An 18495-nucleotide genomic window follows, 5' to 3' on the forward strand; every position below is an offset into this window, starting at 1 on the left:
CTTGCAGGGCTGCAGCTCCTTGTTAAAGGGCCCATTGCAGTGATGAGGGAAAATTTGATAAATTCTTTATAATGGCATCACAAAGACATTTGGGCAACACTGCCGTTTTTGATGTTAAAGGGTTATAGGTGCAATTGCAGAAGGTGGCCTTTGGTGGCACTCTCGCCTCTGAGTCACCTGGTTCAAATCCCAATTCAGGGCTAGAGCACAAAAATTAAGGCTGGCACTCAAGTGCGGTGCTAAGAGAGTGTTATACTGTCAGAAGTGTCAAGTTTCAGCTTAGATGTGAAACTGCGGCCTCATCTGCCAGGCTCGGGTCAATGTAAAAGATCCAGTGACACTTTTGAAGAAGAGCAGGGGAGTTGTCCCTGGTGCCTTGGCCAATATTTATTGCTTAATCAACATCACAAAAGCAGATTATCTAGTCATTATCACATTGCTGTATGTGGGGGCTTGCTGTGCACAAATTGGCTGCCGCGTTTTCCTACATTAAAACAGTGACTACACTTCAGAAGTACTTTAATGGTTGTAAAGCGCTTTGAGATCTCTGGTGGTTGTGAAAAGTACCGTGTACAATTTTTTTCAATTTACTCATATTTCTTCTGGAACCATCATCCATGACAACATAGCAAGTTGTGAAGTGCTACCTAGTTTGCCAGGCACCATTAGAAGAATTGTGTACAACCTCCACCCTTTTGTGCACTCTTTCATTGCAACAAAGCTGCACGACATACTTGAAGATTAATAGTAAAACATACTCAAGTATTGGACAAAGGTGCTCCTTGGCTGTTAGAGGTTGTTCAGTGGGATCACCAGTCATGGATGTAGAAAAAAACCTCATTCTACTAAATTCCACACTGAAGAAGGGTCATACGGACTCAAAATGTTAACTCTGTTTCTCTCCCCACAGATGCTGTCAGACATGCTGAGTTTTTCCAGCATTTTCTGTTTTTATTTCTCATTGTGCTAAAAGTGGTGTTGCTTCTTGAAATAATGACGGCTTTGAGGAGAACTACAAAACGAAGACATCATTGCTGCTTCTGAAAATGGCCACTGATAAGTGCAATGATATTCCCTCTAATTAAGTGTAAATGTTTTCTGTTCATTTAGACTATTTATATGAAGAACACTGATACCCACATAGGTGCCATCAACTGATGGAGAGTTCTGATGAAGAGTCATACGGACTCGAAACGTTAACTCTGTCTTCCTCTCCACAGATGCTGTCAGACCTGCTGAGTTTTTTCAGCTATTTTTGTTTTTGTTTTAGGTGCCATCAACAATGCCCCAAACTACATCAAGTTGATGTTTCCTCTCCAAAAGCAAAATGACAAAAGTGCCACTGTTGTAAATATGGCATTTTCAATTACCTGCTACAGCTGTACGCTGCAGTGGCAGATGTCCCATGTGGTTAATTGGAAAGATGCAGAGGCAAGGATGGCTTTCTGCCCTGGCAAGCTTCCCTTCCAAGGGAAGAGCTGACTCTTTTCCAGATGCTTTCTGTAAGATATCTTACAGCAGATGGTGAAATCCTGTCAGCTACCCCTGTGAAGCAGAGGTGATGAAATCAGGTCTCATCCAACTTGTTCAGATGGGTAGTTTTGGAAGGGATTATAAACAATGCTCCCATCACAGTGATGGGTACAGACCACAGGGCTCAGACGTCAATGCACCTGCATAAGTCACCACCTCTCAAACTCCTTTTCCACATCTAACTCATAAAGGATATCAGAACGCCAAAATAATACATCTCCTCTACTGTGTAATTTAAATGATAGCAGTAGCAAAGAACAACAATGAAGGAAATTCAGGGAGAGGAAAGAACAAATATAGTGGACTACCCAGTAAACCAAATAACAGATGCAGTGAAATGCAACAAAAAAGTAGCTAAAACTCTTAAAAAAGAAAGTCTTCTAGCAAAAATTCTGTTAGCTCTTTTTTCGGATGCTGCTTGAGCCAGCCAGACCAGTACTGCAACATGTTCTGTTTCCATGGCGAAGCTGCATGCTGTCAGCTAAGCATTCCGTGAAGTTAAGGGACACACTGAAATCTTTTTCCTGCTTCCCTTGAATTGATGACATGCCCTTCATCTTATAACATATTTGTTACTTTTCACATTAAAATGCAGAAAACTTCTCAAAACTAAATGCTGTTGACCATGTTCTGCCTAGTAACAGTAAGTACACGTTGGGACATTAGTGTATGAACACTAAACATGGTTGTCTGATAGTACTCTGTCCACCATGTAGTGGAGATGCTAACCAACCTCCTGAAATGAACGAAGGAAGGAATTTCAGGTAATGTATTAAGTGTTTATGTATTACTATTCCATAACATTATTTCAGGGCCTCAGTGTTTGTCATTTTTAAATAATCTCATCAAATCATTCACTTGCAACTGCACAAATCATAATTGCATAATTCAAACTAGGATCACTGGACTTAATTTTCCAATGGGTGTTGAAACCTCAATGTCAGACCCAATAGTGGTCCTGAGCCTTCCATATCATCAGTGCACCGCCCCCCCCACCACAATCTTCCAGGAGGTGGCTCCTAATTGGCTGCCTCCATGCACAGCCCTTTTAAGGATACAGGAGGGATTCCTGAGGTTGGAGGTGCAATCAAAGGGCCCGTAGCAATGTCATACTGACAGCCCCACCGGGAGAGCTGGGCATTGCTGAGGCAGGTAGGTCACTGCAAGGGCATCTCAACTTGGTGGTGCCCTCTGTTGCCTGAATTTAAGTCATCGAATAAAGAGGTCTGAAGTCGCTAGAGTCATCAGGATGGAGGGGTAACCCCTCCACAGGAGTAGTGATGGACATGGTTGTGGCCTTTGATCCCTGTGATCCCGACATTGGCCTCCGACAGCCAGCCAGCCTGTGCCAGCTACCGCAGTTGAGCTGTTGGCCTCTGCGCCTTGCAGTGGCTATTCCGATGGTGAGAAAATACGTCGCCTTTGGAAAATGGCCCCAAAGTGGGGCCTTAACTGTGCTAATTGACTGCTCCTCTCTGTGGAACGGGCAGTCAATCTTGTTCCCAGCCTGTGCCTGGGAAAGCCCCCCGACACCTAGCTTCCCAACGTCCCCACCTCCAACTCCGTCTCCATGGAGTGAGGAAAGTTCAGCTCAGTCTCAGTCTGCTAGTATCTAACTTGTAACCCAATCTACAAGACGCATCACATCGGCTTTATTTCCTGTAAGGAGTGAAGTGTTTCCCAAACTGTAAAAGATATATGTGTTTACAATCTAACTTTTTTCATATCATCCCAAGATGTTCCAATAAAAATATTCAGCACAGTTGGTCTTTCCTAAAGCACACCGGCACAGACTTGCTGCTGATGGGCACTCTGTATTTCTTACTTAATAAACATAAATATTTTTGCCACTATAGATGTCAAGTTGACAGGTTTATTATTCACTGGATTACCTTCTGTAACAATTTTAAAACTTGATGTCAAATCGGAAATCTTTCAGTTCCCTTGTGTGTGGGTTTTTTTTAGCCTTCAAGTTAGTCCCTCTCAGATGTTGCAACTCTCTCCATATTTCAACACTACAAGGTGACCTCTCTCTGCTGCTCCATGTCATACAATGTGCTTCCTACCTATTATTCTCTAATGCTGGCCCCAACTCACAAGCTACTACTATCCATTGACCTTCCTTGCCAGATGCAGCTTGTCCTTGCTCTGCCTGCTGCTACTTGTTGACATGTCTCACACTCTCTACCACCACCTGCTGGCGTCAAACATCACTTTGTCAAATATCTGTTAAAAACCAAAATTGGAAACATGTGATGTGTGCAAGAGTGTCAACAATACTGTGTTGTATCTGAAATCCCAAGAGACAAGAAAGCACTCTAACAAGAAAAGCTGCATTTTATGCTATTTTCATTGTTAATCCGATTGCAAAATTACTTCCTTGTATTCATATAGAAATAATCAGAAATGGATTTAATCAACCTTTACACTGGGGAAAATTCACTGAAATCAATTTAAAGACACAGCTGCGTAAAAAACACAAAAGTGACTCTGGCACTTACAGCTTCACATTAACTACATAAATTTTGCAGAGGTAATCACATTCCGGTGTCGAACAGTATTTAAAGATTTTAGTCTGCTGGTCCAGTTGTGACTTATTGAAGTGCTGTACACCTACCTCAGCCACATTTACCTTCATCAGAAAAGAGATATTACAACAACTGATGGAAGCTTGTGACTGCGTTCTATTTTTACATGCATAAATGCTGGTGGGAGGCAGATCCATGCCTGCGCCCTTGGTCTTAGGAACATATGCCAGAATATTAGAAAGCTCCCTTATATTATTTAGATGAAAGTCATAATGTTTGTAGGATCCTTATCACTATGGGGTGAACTGACTCAGAGATTCATGGTGTGAGCAGACAGGAAGAACCCTGCAGCAATTCTGTTTAAAGAGTTCATTACTTCAGGCAGGTTAGCAGTGTGTTTGTCCTTTTAGGATGCTGGTTAACTTCTGGGCTCTTTTTTCCACTTTCCTGCCTTCCCCTATTGATTAATGACCTCTGCTAACAATTTTCTGCTAATGCTGGAATTTTCTGTCTTGCTTCAAAACAGTTCTGTTGCCGGTGGTCCTGAGAGACACCTTTGGTGCTGGAGGATGAGGGGGGGACACCAAGAAGACAGGAGAGGGCAGGAACATCTGGGAGATGAGGGAAGAGGAGGACTCTGCACAGGAAAGCATACCCACAATAAGGTCTTCAGGGAGTATTTCTCACTCCTCAGCTTCACCGTGGATCAATGCCCAAGACTCCTGTGATTCACCATGGAGGCTGTCATTCAGTTATTTCAATCACAACCCAAACCAGAGCATAGCCAGCATTACCTGCAGCTATCAAGGTCACTGGGTCTTTGACGTTTTTGCTCTATGATTGTTCTAGGCGCCAACAGGTGGCATCAGTAACATCTCTGTGTTCACTGATCACTGTTGTAGCAGTGAGGTGACTGAGGCTTTCTGCATCAGGAGGAACACCCACATTACTTTCCCAATGGACTGTGATAAGCAGGATAACAGAACCTTAAGCTTCATCCTCCATCATAAGGACAGAAGTGGGGATGTTCGCTGTTTGCACAATGTTCAGTGACTTTCGCAACTCCTCAGATACTGAAGCAGTCCACGTCCAAATGCAGCAAGACCTGGACATCATCCGGGCTTTGGCTGACAAGTTGCAAGTAACATTCGCACCACGCAAGTGCCAGGCAATGACCAACTCCAACAAGAGAGAATCCAACCATCACCCCCTGATATTCAGCGACATTACCATCACTGAATCCCCCACTATCAGCATCCTGGGGGTTACCATTGACCAGAAACTGAACTGGACTAGCCATATAAATACTGTGGCTACAAGAGCAGGTCAGAGGCTAGGAATTGTGCGTAACTTACCTCCTGATTCCCCAAAGCCTGTCCACCATCTACAAGACACAAGTCAGGGGTGTGATGGAATAACCCCCACTTGCCTGGATGAGTGCAGCTCCCACAACACTCAGGAAGCTTAACACTTCAGGACAAAGCAGGACAAAGCAGCCCGCTTGATTGGCACCACATCTAAAAACATTCACTCCTCCACCACTGATGCACAGTGGCAGCAGTGTGTACCGCCTACAAGGTGCACTGCAAGAACTCACCAAGGATCCTTCGACAGCAACTTCCAAACCCAAAACCACAATCAACTAGAAGGACAAGGGCAGCAGGTACATGGGAACACCACCACTTGGGAGTTCCTTTCCAAGTCACTCACCATCCTGATTTGGAAATATATTGCTTTTCCTTCACTGTTGCTGGATCAAAATCCTGGAACTCCCTCCCAAACAGCATGGTGGGTGTACCTACACCACATGGTCTGCAGCGGTTTAAGAAGGCAGCTCACCACCACCTTCTCAAGGGCAGCTGGGGATGGGCAATAAATGCTGGCCTAGCCAGCGAAACCCACATCACGTGAAGTAATTTTTAAAAAATTGCAGGCTTCCTCAGGCTCCAAGATGCCACTGACTGCAGCCATATCACCTTCAGCAGCCAGGTATCTTTCTGAATAGAAAGGGATTGCAGTCTGTCAACCTCCAACATCCTGGTGACCACATGCAGTGCAACATGTAGATCTATCCCCCTTTCCAGCTGTGATGATTCATTCATTCTGCGTTAATCCTCTGTGGCACCTTTACTTATAACCAGGTCACAAGCTGGCTTAGGTTGACATTGCTTGTAGACAGGCTGCAGGTGTGAAGGCATGAACAGGGAGCAAAAGCACTAAGAATTAGGAACCTTGACAAATCTGGTGAGTTCATTTTATTTTTGCCTGCATTACTGCCAGGTCCTGTGATTGAAGCAGCTGGCATTAATGTCCACCATACCCTCTTCCCGTTGGTGACAGGGTTATTTCCCAGAGGGTTGTTTGTTTACTGGCCTATCTCAGCTAGGTCTCCAAATGGGCACTGGAGAAAATTGGATTCTAATCCTGCATCCATTTCTTTCTTCAGAAGCTTTATCTGCTGTCTGCAGCCAGCGTGAACCATTAAGAAGTGCTTGTTGCCATCAAGTGGCAGTGGTGATTCCTGCGGCCTCAAGCAGCTAATAAATAGAGTGGGTAGTGCTGGCTGAATATTAAAATCAACTGGTGGCACCAATTTTACATTGCCCCTGTCCCAAGAGAGCAAGTGAGTGAGCCCCGTACCTTGCCCCGTTTGGCCATTTTCCATCACAATCAAACTTGCAGCTCATAATTTCCAATTAACACTTAAATCAAAAACATTGTGCAATGAACTAACAATCCTAATGATTTAAACTGCCCAGGAAAAAAAATTGTGTTCCCAGGAGTATTTTAATTTTCAAATCATAAGGAGAATGGTTACAGAGCAGCAACCTATGGAGCAATGCACTGTATCAAAGTAAAATACTGCAAAGAGGTAATATTCTGCATCAAGATGATATACCATACCAATATAATATACTGATAGGGTAATATACTGCATCAAGATGATATACCATACTAATCTAATATACTGACGGGGTAATATACTGCATCAAGGTGATATACCATTCCAATATAATATACTGATGGGGTAATATACTGCATCAAGGTGATACACCATACCAATATAATATACTGACGGGGTGATATACTGCATCAAAGTGATATACCATTCCAATCTACTATACTGACTGGGTGATATACTACATCAAGGTGATATACCATTCCAATATAATATACTGACAGGGTAATATACTGCATCAAGGTGATATACCATACCAATATAGTAATCTAACGAGGCAATATACTACATAAAGGTGATATACCATACCAATATGACATACTGACGAGGTAATGTACTGCATCAAGATGATATACCATACCAATATAATGTACTGATGGGGTAATATAATGTATCAAGGTGATATTTGTTGTGAAGTATTTCGTCCTTTCGTTCAAATGTCAAACAGCCTTTATTTTTTACACTGGTGGGGAGACAGACAATCTCAATTGGTAAACCAGGAGGCTTCTCCAACAATACAGAGTTTCAAGCAGTTTATTAACTATTCTAATTGCATTACAATCACAGTGCCGCCTACAACAGAACTGATACCATTAAACTCTTTCGAGTTATCAACAGTCACAGATTGCAACTCTTTCGAGTACAATCACAGTTCTTGGTTTCCGGGAGTGGGACATGAACCCACAACCCTCTGATTCAAAGGCGAGGGTGCTATGAACTGAGCCACAGCCGACACCTCCCTGATACCATTAAACTGTTTTGAAGGTGACACATTGTAAACCTTAAACTGAGTTTAAAATTTCTTTTGATATCTTGAAACTCTTTCGAGTTATCAACAGTCACAGATTGCAACTCTTTCAAGTACAATCACAGTTCTTGGTTTCCAGGAGTGGGACATGAACCCACAACCCTCTGATTCAAAGGCGAGGGTGCTATGAACTGAGCCACAGCTGACACCTCCCTGATACCATTAAGGAGGACTGAAATTTAGGACATCACAACAATGACACAGGATAACCAGCATCATGTAATCTAATTAAGAATTGGAGGAGGCAATTGTCACAACCAAATGGCCCCGACAACGTCCATTCAAATCTAAGATAAAAGCAAAATACTGCGGATGCTAGAAATCTGAAACAAAAACAAAAATAGCTGGAAAAACTCAGCAGGTCTGACAGCATCGATGGAGAGGAAGACAGAGTTAACATTTTGAGTCTATATGACTCTTCATCAGAACATTCAAATCTTTGACATAAAGATCAACTTTGGAGCCAGGGACAACTCACCTTGGTAGGATCCATTGTTTTCAGGTGTGGAAATAACATCAGCACTGAGAAGGTCTGTCCAGAACAGATTTGCTGGATCAAAGTGGGTGTTAAGCACCAATCATCCAGCAGGATGTCTTCAGGGGATGTGTTTGGGATACTCGATAAGCTTAGCTTCCAGGAACCATTTTAACCCCATTATTGCTGTAGAGCTTGAAAGCCCCACTTCAATAGTAATATAATGTACTGATGAGGTAATATACTGCATCAAGGTGATATACCATATCAATATAATATACTGAAGAGGTAATGTACCACATCAAGGCAATATACCATACAAATATAGTGATCTAATGAGGTAATGTACTACATCAAGGAGATATACCATACCAACATCATATACTGATGGCAATATACTGCATCAAGGTGACATACTGTGTCAAGGTGATATACCATACTAATATAATATACTGATGAGGTAATATACTGCATCAAGGTGATATACCTTACCAATATAATATGCTGATGAGGTAATATACCGCATCAAGGTGATATACCATATGAATATAATATACTGACGGGGTAATATACCTCATCAAGGTGATATACCATACCAATATAACATACTGATGAGGTAATATACTATATTAAGGTGATATACAAAACTAATATAATATACTGATGGTAATATACTGCATCAAGGTGATATACCATACGAATATAATACACTGACAAGGTAATATACTGCATCAAGGTGATATACCTTACAGTATAATATACTGACGAGGTAATATACTACATCAAGGTGATATAGCATATCAATATGACATACTGATGAGGTAATATACGACATCAAGGTGATGTACCATACCAATATAATATACTGTGGGGTAATACACTGCATCAAGATGATATACCATAACAATATAACATACTAATGAGTCAATATACTACATCAAGGTGATGTACCATACTAATATGATATACTGATGGGATAATATACTGCATCAACGTGATATGCCACACCAGTATAATATACTGATGATAATATACTGCATCGAGGTGTTATACCATACAAATATAATATACTGACGAGGCAATATACTGCATCAAGGTGATATACCATACTAATATAGTATACTGATGAGATAATATACTGCATCATGGTGACATACCATACCAATATAATATACTGATGGGGTAATATACTGCATCACAGTGACATGCTGCGTCAAGGTGATGTACCATACCAAAGTAATATACTGCATCTATGTTAACTATGGCACAAGGTTATGTACCATACTAAGGTAATATATTACATCAAAGTAATATACTGCATCGGGATAATATACTGCACCAAGGTAATATACTGTCACAAGGTAACACATAAGACCATAAGACATAGGAGCAGAAATTAGGCCATTCGGCCCATCGAGTCTGCTCAGCCATTCAATCACGGCTGATAAGTTTCTCAACCCCATTCTTCCGCCTTCTCTTCGTAACCTTTGATCCCCTTACCAATCAAGAACCTATCTATCTCAGTCTTAAATACACTCAATGACCTGGCCTCCACAGCCTTCTGTGGCAATAAATTCCATAGATTCACCACTCTCTGGCTAAAGAAGTTTCTCCTCATCTCTGTTATAAAAGGTCTTCCCTTTACTCAGGCTGTGCCCTCGGGTCCTAGTCTCTCCTACTAATGGAAACATCTTCACCACGTCCACTCTATCCAGGCCTTTCAGTATTCTGTAAGTTTCAATCAGATCCCCCCTCATCCTTCTAAACTCCATCGAGTATAGACCCAGAGTCCTCAAACATTCCTCATATGTTAAGCCTTTCATTCCTGGGATCGTTCTCGTGAACCTCCTCTGGACCCTCTCCAGGGCCAGAAAATCCTTCCTGAGATACGGGGCCCAAAATTGCTCACAATATTCTAAATGTGGTCTGACCGGAGCCTTATAAAGCCTCAGCAGCACATCCCTGCTTTTATATACTAGTCCTCTCGAAATAAATACCAACATTGCATTTGCCTTCCTAACTAACGACTCAATCTGCAAGTTAACCTTAAGAGAATCCTGGACTAGGACTCCCAAGTCCCTTTGCACTCCAGATTTCTGAATTCTCTCCCCATTTAGAAAATAGTCTATGCCTCTATTCTTCCTACCAAAGTGCATGACCTCGCACTTCCCCATGTTGTATTCCATCTGCCACTTCTTTGCCCATTCTCCTAACCTTTCCAAATCCTTCTGCAGCCTCCCCGCCTCCTCAATACTACCTGTCCCTCCACCTATCTTTGTATCATCTGCAAACTTAGCCACGATGCCCTCAGTTCCTTCATCTAGATCATTAATGTATAAAGTGAAAAGTTGTGGTCCCAACACTGACCTCTGCAGAACTCCACTAGTCACCAGCTGCCATCCCCTTATCTCCACTCTCTGCCTCCTGCCAGACAGCCAATCTTCTATCCATGCTAGTACCTTGCCTCTAACACCATGGGCTCTTATCTTACTGAGCAGCCTCCTGTGCGGCACCTTGTCAAAGGCCTTCTGGAAGTCCAAGTAGATAACATCCATTGGCTCTCCTTTGTCTAACCTACTCATTACCTCCTCAAAGAGTTCTAACAGATTTGTCAGGCATGACCTCCCCTTGATGAAACCATGCTGACTTTGCCTGATTTTACCATGCACTTCCAAGTATTCTGAAATCTCATCCTTAATAATGGACTCTAAAATCTTACCAACAACCGAGGTCAGGCTAATCGGCCTGTAATTTCCCGTCTTTTGCCTCACTCCCTTCTTAAACAGGGGGGTTACATTAGCGATTTTCCAGTCCTCTGGGACCCTCCCTGGCTCCAGTGATTCCTGAAAGATCACCACTAACGCTTCCACTATCTCTTCAGCTATCTCCTTCAGAACTCTGGGGTGTAATCCATCTGGTCCAGGTGATTTATCCACCTTCAGACCTTTCAGTTTCCCTAGCACCTTCTCCTTGGTAAGGCCACCATACTCACCTCTGCCCACCCCCCCGACTCTCTTGAACTTTGGGGATGTTACTCGTATCTTCCACTGTGAAGACTGACGCAAAGTACCTATTCAGTTCCTCCGCCATTTCTTTATTCCCCACTACTACATCTCCAGCGTCATTTTCCAGCGGCCCAACGTCCACTTTTGCCTCTCTCTTACCCTTTATATATCTAAAAAAACTCTTGCAATCTCCTTTTATATTACTGGCTAGTTTACCCTCATATTTAATCTTCTCCCTCCTTATTTCTTTTTTAGTTGTCCTCTGTTTTGTAGTCTTTGTAGGCTTCCCAATCCCCTGGTTTCCCACTGCTCTTCACCGCATTGTATGCTTTCTCTTTAGCTTTTATGCTGTCCCTGACTTCCCTTGTCAGCCATGGCTGCCTTGTCCTCCCTTTAGTATGCTTCTTCTTCCTAGGGATGAATTTTTGCTGTGTCTCCCAATTACTCCCAGAAACTCCTGCCATTGCTGTTCCACTGTCTTCCCTGCTAGGCTCATTTCCCAGTCAATTCTGGCCAGCTCCTCCCTCATGCCTCTGTAGTTGCCTTTCTTCAACTATAGTACCATTGCATCTGATTCCAGCTTTTTCCTCTCAAATTGCAGGGTAAATTCTATCATATTATGGTCACTTCCTCCTAAGGGTTCCTTCACCTTAAGCTCCCTTATCAAATCTGCCTCATTACACATCACTAAATCTAGAATTGCCTGTTCCCTAGTGGGCTCCATCACAAACTGCTCCAAAAAGCCATCTCGTAGACATTCCACAAATTCCTTTTCTTGGGATCCACTACCAACCTGATTTTCCCAGTCTACCTGCATAGTTAAATCCCCCATGATCACTGTAACCTTGCCTTTCTTACACGACTTTTCTATCTCCTGGTGTACCTTGTGCCCCACATCCTGACTACTGTTCGGAGGCCTGTACATAACTCCCATTATGGTTTTTTCACCTTTCGGGTTCCTCAGCTCTACCCACACAGATTCCACATCATCTGACCCTACATCATTTCTTGCTATCGATTTAATTTCATTTCTTACTAACAAAGCAATCCCACCCCCTCTGCCAACCTGCCTATCTTTTCAATAGGATATATATCCTTGGATATTTAGCTCCCAGTCCTGATCCCCTTGCAGCCATGTCTCCGTGATGCCCACCACATCGTACCTGCCAATTTCAATCTGCGCCACAAGCTCATTTACCTTATTTCATATACTGCGTGCATTCAGATACAGCACCTTCAGTCCTGTATTTCCCGTCCCCTTTCTCATTGTCGTCCCGTTATCTGATGTGCTTGAAGTTAGATTCCTAGCCCTTTCCAAACACTCTGTCCTATTTTGTGTTCTGGAGACTTTAATAGCCTCTCCTGGGCTCTCCTTTCTTTTCAGTTTTTTCATAATTTTCCATGAAGTTGAATCCACCCCCCCACATGCCAACCTGCTGCTTTGTTTCCCATTAGTCATACTTCTTGGAGTTTTACCCTTCCCCCGCCCCCCACTTTCTAGTTTAAAGTCCTGTTGACCACCCTATTTACCCTTTTCGCTAGAACATTGGTCCCAGATCGGTTCAGGTGGAGACCGTCCCAACGGTACAGATCCCTCCTGTTCCGATACTGATGCCAGTGCCCCACGAAATGGAACCCCTCTTTCCCGCACCACTCCTTTAGCCACGTGTTTACTTCCCTTATTCTCGCGTCCCTATGACAATTTGCATGTGGCTCGGGCAGTAATCCGGAGATTATAACCCTTGAGGACTTGTTCTTTAATTTAGTTCCTAGTTCCTGATAATCCCCAAACAGGTCCTCTTTCCTAGTCTTACCTATGTTATTTGTCACGACGTGGACCACAACAACTGGATCCTCCCCCTCCCTCTCCAATATCCTTTCAAGCCGGTCAGAGATGTCCCTCACCCTGGCACCGGGCAGGCAACATACCATGCGGGACTCTCGATCCTGCTTACAAAGGAAGCTATCAATTCCCCTAATTATAGAATCCCCTACAACTACCACTTGTCTTTTTGCTCCCCCCCTCTTGAATGGCCTCCTGTGCCACGGTGCTGTGGTCAGCTGGCTCATCCTCCCAACAGCCCACTTCCTCATCCACACAGGGACCAAGTACCTCATACCTGTTGGACAAGGTCAAGAGCTGAGGCTCCTCTGTTCCTGAACGCAGGATCCCTCTACCTGCCTCACTTGCAGTCACACCCTGCTGACCCTGACCACTGACCGGACTTGAGGTACTTAATCTACTGGGTGTGACCGCCTCCTGATACAAAGCGTCCAGGTAACTCTCCCCCTCCCGGATGTGCCGTAGCGTCCGGAGCTCGGACTCCAGCTCATCAATTCTGAGCCGGAGTTCCTCCAGCAACCAACACTTGCTGCAGATATGGTCACTGCGGCTTGCAATGGGATCTGCCAGCTCCCACATATAGCTACAGCACATCACCTGCTCAGCCATCTCGACTTAGATAATTAATTTATTAATTAGCTTTGCAGTGTTTTTTTTCAAATTTAGTGCAGATTTCCTACCAACCAATCAGGTCACAGTTTTCCTGTGATGTCACATTTTCAGTTTTGGCTTCAGTTACTCTGTGTCCCGAGGTCCTCCCTCCGAGTCTGCACCCTGGAGACAAGGCAGCGAATCCCCGAGGTAAGCTAGATTTATACTCACCACTCCGGTGCTCCTCCCTCCGAGTCTGCTCCCAGGATTTACTCACCAATCAGCTGCTTTTTCATTAAAATCTACTTTCAGAAGAGTGTCCCTCATAGGTCTGGTTTAATCCTGAAGGCACTGCCTCTTCCTCTCTTTTTTTTTAGGTTTGAGGAGGAGGGAGGGATGGAAATACTACAGCAATGTAAGGTTTGGGGCTATTCCGTTCTTTGATAGTGGGTCCTCCTCAATTCCCTACTGAGTCGCGGTGTCTGCGGTGACTTCTCCCAGAATGCTTCAGTCACTTCTCACCAGCACCCTCTGTTGGATGCTCTACTTCCTGTTTAGTGCAAGAGTCCTTCTCCTCGATTCCCTACTGAGTCGCGGTGACTGAGGTGACTTCTCCCAGAATGCTTCAGTCACTTCTCACCAGCGCCCTCTGTTGAATGCTCTTCCTCCTGTTGAGCGCAAGAGTCTTTCTCCTCGATTCCCTCCTGAGTCACGGTGGCTGCGGTGACTTCTCCTAGAATGCTTCAGTCACTTCTCACCAGTGCCCTCTGTTGGATAGTACTACAATAATACACTGTACAAACGTTAAATATAGTACCAAGATAATATACTGTCCCAAGGTAATATAATGCACCAAAGTCATATACTGCATCAAGGTAATTTACCACACCATGATAATCTACTGTTACAAGGTAATTTCTTTTTATTCTTTTACAGGGTGCAGGCATCATTGGCTACACCAGCATTTATTGCCCATTCCTAACTGCCCTTGAAAAGGTGTTGGTGAGCCGCTTCTTGAACTACTGCTGCGTATGTGGTGTAGGTACATCTACAGTACTATTAGCAAGGGAATTCCAGGATTTTGACCCAGCAACAGTGAAGGAAGGGCGATATATTTCCAAGTCAGGATAATGTGTGTCTTGGAGGGGAGCTTGTGGATGGTGATGTCCCATACATCTTCTGCCCTTGTCCTTCGAGGTAGCAGAGGTACCCTCCCGGGTTTGGAAGGTGTTGTTGAAGGAGCCTTGGTGAGCTGTTGCAGTGCATCTTGTAAATGCTACACACTGCTGCCACTGTGCATCACTGGTGGAGGGAGTGAATGGAGGTGGTGAATGTGGTGCCAAACAAGCAGGCTACTTTGTCCTGGATGATGTCAACCTTCTTGAGTATTGTTGGAGCTGTACTGATCCAGGCAAGTGGAGAGTATTCCATCACACCCCTGACTTGTGTCTTGTAGATGGTAAACGTGCTTTGGGGAGTCAGGAGGTGAGTTACTTTCCACAGAATTCCTAGCCTCTGACCTGCCCTTGTAGCCACAGTATTTATATGGCTAATCCAGTTCAGTTTCTGGTCAATGGTGACCCCCAAGATATTGATAAAGAGGGATTCGGCAATGGTAATGCCATTGAATGTCAAGGGGAGATGGTTGGATTCTCTCTTGTTGGAGATGGTCATTGTCTGGCACTTGTGTGGGGCAAAGGTTACTTGCCACTTATCAGCCCAAGCCTGGATGTTTTCCAGGTCTTGCTGCATATGGACATGGACTGCTTCAGTATCTGTGGAGTCGCGAATGGTGCTGAACATTGTGCAATCATTAGCGAACATCCCCACTTCTGACCTTATGATGGAAGGAAGGTCATTGAAGCTGCTGAAGATGATTGGTCTTAGGACACTACCCTGAGGAACTCCTGGAGTTGAGATGATTGACCTCCATCAACCACAACCATCTTCATTTGTGCTAGATATGACTTCAAAAAGTGGAGAATTTTCCCCCAATTCCCATTGACTTTGTGAGGACTCCTTGATGCCAAACTTAGTCAAATGCTGCCTTGATGTCAAGGGCAGTCACTCTCACCTCACCTCTTGAGTTCAGCTCTTCTGTTCACGTTTGGACCAAGGCTGTAATGAGGTTAGAGGCTGAGTGGCCCTGGCAGAAACCAAATTGAGCATCAGTGAGCAGGTTATTGCTTAGCAAGTGCCACTTGATAGCACTGCTAACAACCCCTTCAATCACTTTGTTGCTAATCGAGAGTAGACTGATGGGGCAGCAAATGGCTGGGTTGGATTTGTCCTGTTTTTTGTGAACAGGGCATACCTAGGCAATTTTCCACATAGCCAGATAGATGCCAGTGTTTTAGATGTACTAGTAAAGCTGGGCTAGGGGCACAGCAAGTTCTGGAACACAAGTCTTCAGTACTATTGCCAGAATGTTGTCAGAGCCCGTAGCCTTTGAAGTATCCAGGGCCTTCAGCCGTTTCTTGATGTCACATGGAGCGAATCAAATCGGCTGAAGACTGGCATCTGTGATGCTGGGGACCTTAGGAGAAGGCGGAGATGGATCATCCACTTGGCACTTCTGGTTGAAGATTGTTGCAAAAGCTTTAACCTTGTCATTTGAACCGACGTGCTGGGCTCCCCCATCATTGAGAATGAGGCTATTTATGGAGTCTCCTCCTTCTGTTAGTTGCTTAATTGTCCACCACCATTCACAACTGGATGTGGCAGGACTACAGAGCTTAGACCTGATCTGGTGGCTGTGTGATCACTTAGTTCTGGCTGTTTCATGCTGCTCCTGCTGTTTGCCATGCAAGTAGTCCTGTGCTGTAGCTTCACCAGGTTGGCATCTCATTTACGATATGCCTGGTGCTCCTCCTGGCATGCCCTCCTGTACTCTTTGTTTAACCAGGGTTAATTCCCATGGCTTGATGTAATGGTAGAGAATGGGGGATATGCTGGGCCAATAGATTGCAGATTGTGGTTGAATACAATTCAGCTGCTGCTGATGGCCCACAGTACTTCATGGATGCGTAGTTTTCGTGTTGCTAAATCTGTTGAAAATCAATCCCATTTAGCACAGTGGTAGTGCCATACAAGACAATAGAGGGTATCCTCAATGTGAATTCATCCCCACAAGGACTGTGTGGTGGTCACTCCCACCAATACTGTCATGGATGGGTGCATCTGTGCCAGTTAGATTGGTGAAGACGAGGTCAAGTGGGATTTTCTCTCTTGTTGGTTCCCCCACCACCTGCCACAGTCTGGCAGCTATATCCTTTAGGACTCAGTCATTAGTGGTGCTACTGAGTCACTCTTGGTGTTGAACATTGAAGTCCCCACCCAGGGTACATCCTGTGCCCTTGCCACCCTCAGTAATTCCTCCAAGTGGTGTTCAACATGGAGGAGCACTGATTCATCAACTGAGAGAGGCAGTGTGGGAGGGTGGCGGGGTCAGAAGGGGAAGTTGGTAGATGGTAGTCAGCAGGTCATTTCCTTGCCTATGTTTGATCTGATGCCATGAGACTTCATAGGGTCCAGAGTCAATGTTGAGGAGTCCGGAGTCAATATAGTGCACAAAGGTAATATAGTGTTGCAATGTAATATACTATACCAAGGCATATAGTGTACCCTAGGTAATATACTGCATCAAGGTTATGTAGAGCACCAAGGAAGTGTACCCCACCAAGATAATATACTGCATCAAGTTGATATACTGCTCGAAAACCAGGAAACCTGTCATTCAAGCAGTGGTATTCCAAGTGCAAGAATATGCAAATAAATGGATAAAATTTCTGCTCATACAGACAACAAAATCAGTTGGGGAGATTTTGCTCTTAATTTGCAACATCAGTACATTTCCACCTTAAGTATATGAAACATGAGCAAAACACTGCTTATATCTCATGGAATGACCTTTAAACCAAAAGCAGTACAGTGAGTAAAGATTGTAATTTCTTTAAAATGTCTGTGGAGTCTGTAATAGTTTTAAAGAATATTTGAAAAGGACTATTAAGAGTTGGCATTAATTGTAAAGGGATTAATTGTAAAGGGATCAATTGTAATTTTCTTGAATAAGAAGCAAAGCTGATCCATGTGACCTGATGACCCTTGACCTGGAAGCAGTATCCGTAGGAAGGATGTTATGAAAAAAGTAATGTGGCTGGCCTACACAATGGAGAGCTACATGCAGAGGAGCTTGAGGAGCACACAGGTGCAGTCACAAAGAGAAAGTAGACCAAGACAGAAAGAGGAACACAGATTCTTGTGACGAGGAGAAGCATCAATCTCAGGAAGAGGTCAGTTTTTCTGCTGGACAGAAAAGGAGACAGCAATGTGCAAGCTGGCTAAAATGGTCTAAAACTTGGAAAGCTGTGTGAATAGCTAAGAGACACTAAAGACCTAGGTGTTTTCCCAGAAGTGGCCAGACCGTGAACCAGGATGTTATTGGTTGATCAGTTGAAAAGGAACTCTGGAAAGTGACACATCAGGGCTGTAGTTGACCTAAGGGAGAGAGGGTTCTTAAAAGTGTATCTTGCTGATGATAATCATACCCGTGAAACTCAGAGGTAAAAACTGCTGTTGGAGAGGATCCCTGACCTACCCTCATGAATAAAGATTAGCATATTGTGGAAATGTGTAGCTACATAGTGCCACATGTCTAAGGGGAGTGATGCAAATGCTTATTGTTGCATAAGATGTATCTTTGATGTATTGACCATTTAAAGTGAAATTTATCTTTTTATTGGTAGTATCATTT

Source organism: Cetorhinus maximus, chromosome 12, assembly GCF_964194155.1.
Source record: "Cetorhinus maximus chromosome 12, sCetMax3.hap1.1, whole genome shotgun sequence".
NCBI classification, from domain to species: domain Eukaryota; kingdom Metazoa; phylum Chordata; class Chondrichthyes; order Lamniformes; family Cetorhinidae; genus Cetorhinus; species Cetorhinus maximus.